Source organism: Porites lutea, chromosome 1 (assembly GCF_958299795.1).
Source record: "Porites lutea chromosome 1, jaPorLute2.1, whole genome shotgun sequence".
NCBI lineage: Eukaryota > Metazoa > Cnidaria > Anthozoa > Scleractinia > Poritidae > Porites > Porites lutea.
The window spans coordinates 33,160,816-33,173,315 of record NC_133201.1 but is presented as its reverse complement, the minus strand read 5'-3'; the positions used below and the strand labels follow the sequence as shown (position 1 = coordinate 33,173,315).

General features: G+C 38.7%; 1 long non-coding RNA gene and 1 pseudogene across 1 annotated transcript in view; one reads left to right on the top strand and one right to left on the bottom strand.

Annotated features, from left to right (window-relative positions):
- LOC140928235 (pseudouridylate synthase 7 homolog) overlaps positions 1-12,500 on the top strand; it is a 93,832-nt pseudogene that overhangs the window by 18,773 nt on the left and 62,559 nt on the right.
- LOC140937358 (uncharacterized) overlaps positions 11,502-12,500 on the bottom strand; it is a 10,253-nt gene continuing 9,254 nt past the window's right edge. Inside the window, exon 3 of the long non-coding RNA XR_012165460.1 lies at positions 11,502-11,769. This is a non-coding gene — a long non-coding RNA (uncharacterized lncRNA). The remainder of the gene's footprint in view (positions 11,770-12,500) is intronic.

The following is a 12,500-nucleotide window of genomic DNA, read 5'->3' as shown; positions in this document are numbered from 1 at the left end:
GCAGCTGCGGTTTCCCTAGTAACTCCCATGATGCTATCATTTTCCAGGCAACAGAACTCTGGGAAAAGCTAAACGAACACGATTTTATTCCAGACATTGCACATAAGGTTGCTGATGTGAACATTGGTCCACTCATTATTGGGGATTCAGCATTCCCATTCGAACCGTGGCTATTGAAGCCCTACACAAATGCAGTACTCACAGAGAAGCAGAGATACTTTAATTACAGGTTAAAAGTCGTGCTAGGATGGTCACAGAAGGAGCATATGGGCAACTTAAAGGAAGGTGGAGGGTGCTTTTGAGGAAAAACGAGAGTGAACCTTGTCAAGCCAAAACAACAACCCTTGCTTGCATGGTTTTGCATAACATCTGCATTGAAAAGGGTGATACCATCTGCAGCAAGCTAGATATTACTAGCGACCCACTTACAAATGCGAAGAGAGATAGTCGCACATTAAGGGATGCATTAGAGATGACCTGTTGTAGAAAGCTACCAGACTCCAATTCCCAGGCAACTCAACTCAACTCAGGAGCGCGCTAGCAGATATGTTTTGGAGGGAAAGAGAAGGTTCTGAATTAAAGTAAACGAGTTAAACCAAATATTTCTTGCAACATTTATTGGAGTTTTGTAATGGGCCCATTCAGTTATTTCCACTACGTTTTGTAACAAGGAAGGCTTCTTTTATAATATTAGCCCACCCAAAGTACTGTAAACTGCGTGCTTCAATTTATAACAGATGAACTTTATATGTTGAAAGAATGTAATGTTCAAAGGGGTTTTACATGACCCATGAAGTGCATCATGTTTCACATTTCAACACCATAACACAACATTTGAATGCATTCTGCTATTTATATTGATGATAAAATTTCGCACCAAGTGTTTCTAATGAAGTGATAGTATCCATTATGAAGGGCCCATGATGACACAACTGTCGAGTTTAAGTCAGTAGCTTGGACTTGCATTGTACAATGTACTTTAAGTAGTAGTTAGCGGGTGTCAAGTCTGTAGGTAATACAACTTCTACAATATTAAGAATAAATTTGTTAACACAACTGTTATCGTAGTTTAAGTGAACATCAGAAGAAACTGTCTTTGCAGGTACAAAGCAAACATCAACTAGAAAACATTTATCAAGGACTTGCGCCTCTGCTTTTTAGCAAAATTTTCTCCAAACCATCCAACTAATTTTTACCAGCACTGTCATGGGAAAGTCAGTCAGTTGCACAAAGACAAACTATAGTGATTAGATACTTCTGTTTCTGAACAAGCAAGATCCTGGGTAAAGACACTTTTAAACATGTTGTTTTTCCCTGTTGCAAATGCTAGTAAAATATAGAGTCACAAGCAAAAAGGCTTTCTGGCGCCTGAGAATTTTCCATGAATGCCAAGAGTCCCTGTATTTCACGGGTACAACATTAGTTGCATCACTCTAGTGGTACAATTCAAGGGCTAAAAATGAAACAGGAATATGTAATAGACTTATTATAATAATTGAGCACTGCCCAAATTAGGGAATTTTTAGCCAATATTTTTGAGTGAAATTGAAGACTACATACATGTCCACACCATAATTCAGCAGATTCGTATCAATTTTATATACAATTATCTCTTTAAACCCTAAGATCAAAATCTAAATCCTCATTTATTACCCCTATTTATTTCCTATAGAATGTGGAGAAGTTGATAAAATATCAAGCAAGCCCATCTTGTGTGATCATGTCCTTAATTGTCATGACCACTCTGTTTTACAAAGCATTGCTGTGATAAGGAGACATTTGATGCTGATCGCTCCTAGGGCTTAAAGGGTTAATTAGCATTTCAACATCAAGTAATTACATAAGTGTACACCTGCTTCACTTTCAACCCTTCATTTAAAAGTCAATAAACTCAACAAGACCATAGTTGGTGGAAACTTCAAGAAAACCAAAAATTTTGGTAGTTTAAGTCTCCAGGATGAACAGAACTTGACATCTGATTACCATACTGCCTACTATCACTTCCAATTAGTCCATGTAAGTTGGCCGCTGCTGTAGCTCTTTCTTGTAGGGTTGGTTGAACATGCTGTGTGGGCATAGCTTGCAGAAGCATCTGTAGCATGTTACGTTCATGTTCACGAGACTTTTGAGCCTGATCACTCATGTACGAAAGGACTTCTTTCACCGGATCATTGTTGATGGCAGTCTTGATTAGGTCAATTACTTCATGTAAAGACTCATCTGTCTTTCTCTTCCTTCTCCTTGTAGCCACAACTCTCTCTTTGCTTTCAGATGAGGATGTGTCAGGTGATGCTTCAGCAGCACTAGCTTCTGAATCTGGTAAACATGGTGATTGTGTACGAACAAATGAAGACTCTACTGCAAGTTCAGGTCTGCATGCATCCCGAGTTTTGGCAATAGCAAATAGGCTGTTAAACCATGGACCATAGCCTTTTTCGTCAATAAATCTCTTTATTCCTGTGCTAGTCTTCATGGTGAGAGAAGTCTTCTTGCACTCAGCAATGGCTTTCTTGAACTTTGTTCGCAACTGAACATGATCAAATGGAACTTCTTCATTTCTCACAGCAACCCTTTCCTTAAGTTCGACCAGAACCTTTTTGTATATTTCTCCATTTTTCTGGTTTTTAGTGTTGGTCAGTATGAATTTATTCTTGTAATAATCATAAGATATTACAATGTCCACCAAATCCCCTAATAGACTTTGACTCCATTTGGCCTTCCTTCCACTTTTATTCTTAGAACATTTTTGGCTTTTCTTCTTTTTTTCAAACAGGCCCCGGCTGAGACTTTCATCCTCACCATCTTCATCATCATCACTATCAACAGCACTGAGGAAAATGAACAAAAGTTTTAAATATTGCAGCACTAAATTCTCACATGTCTTAATGTAAACCCATGAAAACCAAAAAAAATTGCTTCAAAAGTTGCACTTGTATTTGTCTGCCTAGAGGTCATATTTTTTATTGCTGTGATTATTGTAAAAACCATCTATTCAAATTAAAACCATTCAAAAGGAACCCTGCTTAAATTTAAACCCTCACGAATCGAAGGTGCTAAGACTCTATCAAGCTAGGGGATCACACACAGGCAAAGGAGAGGCATACATGCAGCCTTTGTGGCCTAGCAGTTAGAACTCTAGAACGTTGCAAGCTAGAGGTACTTGGATCAAATCCACCAAATTCTAGCTTTGCTATTTTTTCTTTTTTTATCTGACCAAAGTCTCTCTTCACATTTTTTTTTTATTTTAAAATTTGTATCAATCCCTACCACCTTTTATACATGGTGAACATTGTTGATGGAACAATGCCATGCAAATGACAATACGCAGTCAGAAATCCTTTCAAAATAGATTCATAAATATAGGGCTAATGAATCTGTGCTAAGCAATAAGCATACAATAAGCATACAATAAAAATATTAAAGACATTCAACGACTAATTTGTGTCTTCAACTGAAATCTTCAGCGCCATGCGTTTCCCTGAGCTTCATGAGGTCCTGCGAGACACTCACGTTTCTAGTATTAAACACTGAAAGTTTTCTACCAGAATCCAGTGTAGATGAACTAGATCGCTCATTAACTGAGACTGAAATATATGTTGTGTTACCATTTTATCATTGGTTTAGATTTTCTTTTCTTTTGTCTTTGTGTATGGTAATGTATGATAATGAGCTGGAAACAAAGAAAAATAAATTTGAAACCCAAATAACAACATAAGTTTCCGATTTAAGTGGGAAAATCACAAACCAAAGTGATGACAAGTAAATGGATTCAAAGTTGTTGTTCCCTGGATGCTGGCAGTGATACCAGATGTACAAAAAATGTACACTTCTCTAATAAGAAATGGCACATGACTGCTTCCAGGGCACATGCCAAACAAGTAATTCATGTCACTGTAATCCAAGTTAACATCATGGCTGTTGTGGTTCAATTTTATTCTTGGTTTAAATTTTACTTTCCTTTGGTTCAAACTCATTATCATACATTACCATACCCCAAAACAAAGGAAAATAAAATTCAAACCAAGGAAAAAATTGAACCACAACATGGCCACTATTATTGACCTTCCACAGAGGGATAAATATAAACATTAACACAAGCAATTTGCAGTTTCAAATTTTTTAATTATACCCTTCTGTTGATCAATTTTTATCACCTAACTTGCACCTATGCTTACTTTAAAGCAACAAAGGAAACCTTGAATGCTGGAATTCCTTCGGCGATGATTTTGTTGTGTTGGAAAAGAGAATGAATCACGCATGAGATAAACTGCAAACATAACTACATCGGGTGTTTACATTTCTTGTTTGTGACAGCTTCTTGCTGATTATCACTTTTATTAGCGAAAGAAGATTACCTTTCCTTTTCACTGTAGACTTCATCTGCCGCTCTATCTTTTCTTCAACTTCTTCATAACTGTGCCTACTTGCGATCAGCAACTCGGTTACGGGCCTTACAGTTTCGCACTCAAAACAGTAGCCGACATTCTTCCCACCTATCCACCCGTCCACGCTTTCATCAATCTCTGGCTCGCTACATAAGTTGCAAATGGCTACTTTGCAGCGAATGCAGCGATATTTGGTCCATCTTTTGCACTGTTTACAGTTCTCTCCGTCTTTTGCCGCCATTAGGGAGTTTAAGATACTGAGACTACGGACTACGAACTACGGCTGGACGAGCGTTGTCCTTTGTTTGTAGCACTGGATTGAGTCGTGCAAATATAGAACGTTAAGATTGCACTACAGACAGTAGACTACAAGAGAAGAGGCGGAGAGGGAAACAACACGCAAAGATTTTCTTGTTTTCATCACAGTTCACAAAAATGCAAGTCAGTTTTGCATGTGATCTTATCTTTTGAACAATGAACAAATTCTTCCATACTTGAAGGAAGCAATTACGTCGGGTGAAATTGATGAACAAAATTTTGGTTACACAGGTTTTACTTTTTTCGCCCATGAATACTTATGTCAAATATTAAAGAAATAGACAGAAATAGTAATAGCTCATTTATTAGATTTAGAAGATGGACTTCTCCGACTACTAATCTGATGTAGTTTGAAGTTTGAAGTATTGAAATGCCGAGTCTCGATTGTCTGGACGATGTTTACATCATTTTCATTCAGCAAAAGCGATACAAAAACTCGCATAAACAAAGGTTACACAAGTAGAAAGACACACTAATCAGTTCGAACAAACATTGAAACTTTTCAAGTGCGAAGAGAAAGTAAATTACCTGCATGATTTTTCTTCTCCTCGGCCGTCAATCTGAATTCTAAGCTTAGCTAGATAAAAATGTAGTCACAACAGTGGATTAAAAGCGTAAATCTGAGCAGAAATTAGACACAACTTACATATTTCGATTCCCTCTCACTTTAAGCAGGTGAATTGAAAACTTTTTTACGAAAAGACGAGATTCTTGAATTACCGAGACGGCAAAATACGACCAAAATGTTCTCCGTAGTCCCGACTACGCGAAACAGCTCAACAGCTCACCGTAGCCGCAGGACTACGTGGGAAAAATGAACAGTCACGTGGTTTTGATCATGCGCAGTAGCATGTTTAACCGTAGTCGTAGTCCGTAGTCGACGTATCTTAAACTCCCTATTTTCTCTTCTTCGTAAAACTTACGGGCATGCGTAACAAGTCCTCCGTGGGACTTATGGGAAGATTTATAAATTATCATAATGTATGCATTTAATTCGGCACATGAGAAGAACGCCGTATGAATCACCTGCCGCTCCAATGTCGAATAATGCGACATTGGGAAATAAGAAAAAGGATTTGCAAAACTATTCTCGTGAACAGAGGTCTTCCTTTTGCTAATTATGCGTGCGCGTGCAAGACCGCTGTTCTTTACGTGGCTCGTACAACTTCAGACAAACAAATTTCAAGAACTTTTCAAGGATTTTTCAAGGACAAATTAAATTTTTCAAGGACTAAGATTTATTTGATAAATCGGCATTCTTTAACCCCCAGTATCCATCTTAACTGGAGTAATTTACGATTTTTACTTCTGCGGCCATCCTTGATCACGTTATTTTATTCTTCTTTCCTTGAAGACTTTGCAAAATGACTGGGTATGACTTGCAATTGCATCGTAGGTACAGAAATAACATTTGAAATAAAGAAATAGAAATAAAATATTGTTCATGCACAAAAATGTTTTTACGTTACCAGCGAGTTTTACAGGTTCTTACACCGTGGATGAGCCAAATTTTCCCCGGCAAAATAATCTAATTTTACAGAAAAAGGTGTCTGGCGTGGACAAGGTTGTGAATTTCAAGTAATATATCAAACATGAGATCCAGTGTTTCATCACCAGATGAAACACCGAGAAGAGAGTTGAAAATACGACGCGCAGCGGAGTATTTTTGACGAACTTCGAGGTGTTTCATCTGGTGATGAAACACTGTGTCGAATGTTTGATATTTCTTCTCAAACAAAATCATTTTTGAAGGAGAAATTAAGGATGCAAATACTAAGCAGTGTTTCATCCGATTTCCAAACACTCATTAAACATTAATTTCCTTTGTATTTTCTTAATGAATTATTAATGAGTTTGAGAAGGACGTTTCAAGACCTAATAAAGAAATCAAGTACTTTTCAAGGGCCTAAACCGAATTCAACGACTTTTCAAGACGAGTAGTAAAATTCAAGACCTTTTCAAGATTGTACATGTACGAACCATTTCTTAAGGACAGTTTTTTAAAATCCTTTTTCGGATTTCCCAATCCAACGGTAAAAGGGAAATCCAACAACAGATATCTCAGCGCTGAAACCCGTTTTCGGATTTCGCGTTCGCCTGCAAGTCCGAAATCCGGACTTTAAAATCTAAATCCAGGTTTCCCAATCGAACGCACCCTATCTATTGAACCCAGTATCCATCTTAACTGAAGTCTTGAATAACAAAACTGGATAATGATTCAGTTGATGCGAAGACAGATTTTAGCTTTTTGAAAAGACATCAAATAGCGTTTCATTCTGACCTGGTATAAAGAGAGGTTAACGTTTTGACTTAAAAATTGTAGTGCAGAATTTACTTCTCAAAAATAGTTTGAATACGCAAATGTTTTAAGATAGGAAGGGTTCTAGTCAATCAGGAGTTCTAGTAATTGGACGCCGTACAAGATACCAATTTATTGGGGGTTCATTTCTTCAAAATGATTGAAGTCAGTCTTGCGGCACGTTATTGTTAAAGGTGTGAAATATCATGTGTTCGAGGCGGCATGCGCTAGGTCCTAATATATGCTGATTAATTTTAGTATGCGTTCCATTAGGATGATCCGGATCTGGACAAGTGTTTGAAGATCACTCGCTTTATAGCACATCAAAGAAACTGACGAATCTAGCCTGGGAAAGGATTCATTGGTTCTTTTGATGTACCATGATCAGAGTGCTCTCGGATCACTGATGCATGACTAGATAGTCCCAAAGAAACCCACCCTAATAAGAGTTTGAAAATGAACACAAGGACCAGAGAGTAGAGAGACATACAGACAGACATACCTAGCGACAGACAGACGGACGGGCGAAAGGACAGTTAGACGGACGGACGGACAGGCGGACGGGCGAACGAACAGATAGACAGACCGACGGACTATTCTTCATAGTCTACATCAACGATTTACCAGGGGTAATTAGTAAGGACAGTTCAATTGCTCTGTATGTATAGGGTTATTAGTACTCAAGAAGATCTGTCTACTTTTCAAAGTGACATAGATAAAATTTCAGATTGGTGTAAGATGAATAAGATGAGAATTAATATCAAGAAATGTAAGATCATGCGAATAACCAGGAAAAAGTCACCCTTAGTTGGAGAGTATAATATTGAAGGTCAACCTTTGGAAAGCGTTAATGTGTATAAAGATTTAGGATTATTTACTTCTAGTAATCTTTAATGGAACCAACACGTAGATAAAATAACTGCTAAGGCTAATAGGGTTTTAGGGTTGGTTAAGAGGACTTGTAGGAACTTAAAGGATATTGATACCATGAAGACACTTTATTGTAATCTTGTGAGACCTTTATTAGAATATTCATGCGAAACTTGGAACCCTCATACTAAACGTAACATTGATAAATTGGAGGCTGTTCAGCGAAGAGCTACCAGTTGGATCACTAGGTCTTATGATGATTATGATACTAGACTATCTAAGCTAAAATTGTTGTCATTATCTAATAGGAGGTTCACTAGAGATGTTACATTTTTTTTAATGTAATTAATAGGCATTATGATATTGACATTTCAAATAAGCTCATATTTTGTAAGGACAGAAATACAGGTTATAACTTGAGGAAAAATGACACACAGGACCTTGTTCCAAATTTTAGTAGAACTGACGGTTTTAAATATAGTTTTTTTTAACCGTGTTGTAGATGAATGGAATGGTTTACCCAATCATATTAGAGAATCAAACAGTATTGCAACTTTTAAAAGAAATGTTTTAAGCTTTATTAAGGATAACTAGAACATTTAGATTTCTATTTGTATATATTTTTGTTATATTTTAATTAGTGGGGGCATCCCTAGTATGGCGCAATGGCGCTTTTGGTTGTCTCCTTCCCCACAACTTTTTTTTTTTCTTATAGTAGTGTTAGCTAATTTCATTTCATTATTTGCTTGTAATGTAGTGGAGTGCATCTGTAATAAATAAATAAATAAATACTGACAGAGAGACAGACAGATTAAACATATGGCGATTAACTAAACATTCTTTTCTATTTTTTTATTGAGCTAGGTCGAGTAGCTGGATGGCAACCAAGGCGTAAAGGAGGAGGAATCAAGTACCTGTGCATGCCTGTGAGTCCTGTTTATACCAAGCCCTCAACCCCTGGATTCCATCCGAAAGCATCCCTCTTCGGTGTACAGTATGTCAAGTAAACGATCTTTTCCCCCCAATTCCAGGTCATAAACCAAACATAAGCTACCTTGGAGTACACTGCGCTGTATGCCGAGCGGAGAGAAGAGGATCCGTCATGATGATCCCGGCCCTTTATCCCTAATCGTAGGTGGACCCTTGAGTATATCGGATCGGCTACCTTATGAGAGCCATATATGCCAAAAAGTACCACCCCAGATTACATCTGCGTCGACGCAGACGCGACTGGAATTGAATTAAAGCACAACGAAAGACATTCTGCAAATTCTTTTCTCTTTTCAGTTCTTTTTCAGCTATACGCACGAGCGTATGCGCGTATATGGACGTTACGCTCCTGGGAAGCAATAGAGAGGAGTCACACAGAAAAATGAACAGACAACATACAGTTCTTATGTATAAAACTGGTGTGAAACCAATAATAAACAATCCTAACAGCAAACGACAAGTAAAGGGAAAACGTGGTCACGTGGTACAAATTCTCGTTTGCCGTTTTTTACCGTCGTAAAAGTGACTCTAAATCTCTCTAAAACCAATTTCACTTTAAAAGGGAAAAAAAATGTTTGGGTAATAAAAACCCTAACAATCTTATGGGATACCGAGAAAATTATTCTAAATGCAGCGTCACTGTAAATGCATTAACCCTTCAAAGTTATCACAGGTAATAATTGTGTTCAGGGCTCTTCCTACACTTGAGTCTTACCTGTCCAGTCATTCACAGTTCGTCCAAATCAGAGATACTAGTTCTTCTGATCGTCAACAGACCTGTGGTCTTCCCCAGGGGTCCGTCTTGGGCCCACTCCTATACTTAGTCTATACCGCTCCTCTCGGAGCTATCCTGCGTCGCCATGGTGTAGGGTTTCACATGTACGCGGACGACACTCAACTGTACCTTAGCATGAAGACCACTAAAGTGGAGGACGTTGTGTCTGCACGCACTAGGGTTGAAGTTTGTTTGCGTGAGCTGAACCAATGGATGCTTTTAAACAATCTCCGGTTAAACAATGATAAGACTGAACTCCTGGTTCTGCACGCTAAACATCGCCCTAAGCCACCATTAGATACGATTACTGTGGGTGATGCTACTGTGGAGCCCACATCTAGCGCACGGAACATTGGTGTCGTCTCCGACGATACCATGAGTTTCGAGGAACACGTCAATGAACTATGCAGGACCGCTTTTTATCACATCACAAACATTAGTCGTGTACGTCCATGACTTAATATTGACTCAACCAAAACACTAGTGCATGCATTAGTAACGTTTCGCGTAGATCATTGTAATTCGCTTCTCTATGGCCTACCTGATTATCTTATTCAGAGACTACAATATGTTATGAACGCGACGGCCAAAGTGATCACTTGCAAGCGAAAGTTTGATCATGTCACACCACTACTTATTGAGCTACACTGGCTCCCCGTCCGTCAGCGTATTGTTTTTAAGATCTTATTGTACATCTTTAAGGCACTCCATGGTGCGATTCCAACGTCCCTGACTTAGCTCATTAGTCCTTACGTTCCTAGGCGAGCTCTTAGGTCTGCTGACCAACTTCTACTGGAGCAGCCAACGCACAAGCTCAAATTGATTGGCTTGAGGGCTTTCTCAGTGTGCGCGCCTTACCTATGGAACTCGCTTCCACTGTTCGAGATTAAAAGCAGCGCATCTGTATCTATCTTTAAAGCTAAGCTTAAGACCTTTTTTTTTCGACAAGCATATTTTTAGACTTTCCATTTATTTTTTTTTGATTTTTAGGACTTTTAGACTTTTGATTTTTCCGATTCTTAAGATATTTTTTTTTTACATTTTTTAGTGTATAGATTATAATATATTTGTTACTGTAAGGCGCATTTGGGCGTTAGAAAAATGCGCTATAGAAATAAATTATTTATTATTATTATTTTATTTATTATTAAAGTGAATGGTGATGAAGCCGGTCAGACTTTGTTACATACTTTTCAAAACTATTTAGGACTTGACCGTACCCAAAATGCCCTGGCTGCCAGAGGCTTTTCATGCGCGGTTTCCAGTTTCGGTTAAGTCTTGCAGCCGACGAAGTTCCTCGTCGCACGCGAGAAAAAACCTCTGGTCCCCAGGTTATACCCTAAATAACTATACCGCAAGGAAACTTTAGATGTGTGATTCTTATTGTGACATACTCAACTTAGCAATTTTTCAGCCTTTTGATTTGTCCGAGAATTATTGGTGCATGTATGAAGGATAGATCAAACTCTCTACGAAGTGTTACATCGCTTGTACGTCTAGCTTCGATATTTTGCAACGCCAGCATAGAAATTCCATACTGATAATCTGATACCAGTGGCGAATCCAGGGGAGGTGCCCGCCCCTCCATATTTTTAGAGCAATAAAAAATTATTGGACACCGAGTTCTTCCCCCCCCCCCCCTCCCCTCTTATCTAAGGGTCTGGGTGAACGGCCTCTCCCCATTATCTCAAGATCTGGATCCGGCACTGGATACTACCCAGACCATAGTGAACGGCCGAAACAACGCAATCAAAACGAACCCTGTCAGAAACAAGCATTTCTTTCAGAAAAAGCATTTATTGATACCTATTATTTAGATTATTGTACTTTATTTAGACCAAACTATATTCAAACCACGCACGTATTCGATCGTTTTCCTTTATTTCCTTTACCATACATAAAATTAATTGTAACCCATTATCCCATTCTTAAAATTTCAAGGATGGTTAATAGTTGTCCCGTCTGCTTTCGCTCGTTTGATTATTGCGGTCAAACACAAGTTAAAATCTGCTGATTCCAAACGAGATCATCGGCACAGTCAAAATGGAAAGTTCTCCCATGGACACAGCGGTAGAATTTGTGTGGATCGTCCGGGTCTGCGTAGAAACCATCTTGTTTATCAGAACAAAAATCTGAAAAGAGATGCGATTGGATTACTCAGTACCTATAGATAACCTTTACCATAGGTATGTAGTATTGGGTACATTAAAAAGAGGGTCTCAGTGGGGTTAACCGATAGGCGTAAAACGGCCAAAAATTTAGTCGATAGCCGTAAAAATTGAAAAACTTTAACCGTTAACCGTAAATAGGGTAAAAAAGAGTTAACCGTAAAAGAAATTGTTCCCTAGATTTGTTACTTTTAAGGAAGGTACTAAACTTACTTATGGTTGCGTTTTTTACTTCCCGGTTAGTATGACTCCGTACGCACGTTAGGCGAAGCGTCTTTTAGGTGTTGACCAAGACCTAGGCTCCATTTCCGCCGCTCTCTCGGGGAACTAATTTTTTCCATAGCGAAAGTGTGGCTTCTCGCCAGGGATTAATATTTGCCGCAAATTATATTGATTTTCAGAAGGTCTTTCCCTCGAAACACTAGTGAAACAACACGCGGAGATGTCACTGTTTGTAAAACACGTTGCCGATAAACAACATTTCCCCGTTTATCTCTGACGCTACGATAGACATTGCCATGACTAGCCCTATGCGGCGTCTTCCCACGAAATCTCGGTCAAGGCATTTCGCTGGCGAACTCGCTCGGACCACGTGACCCGAAACGCATTAGCCCCGCGGAATAATGGGGTCTACGAACAAGGCAACGGCAGACAGTCGTTCCGTACAGTCCTTCGCTATCATTAAAAACACTGGA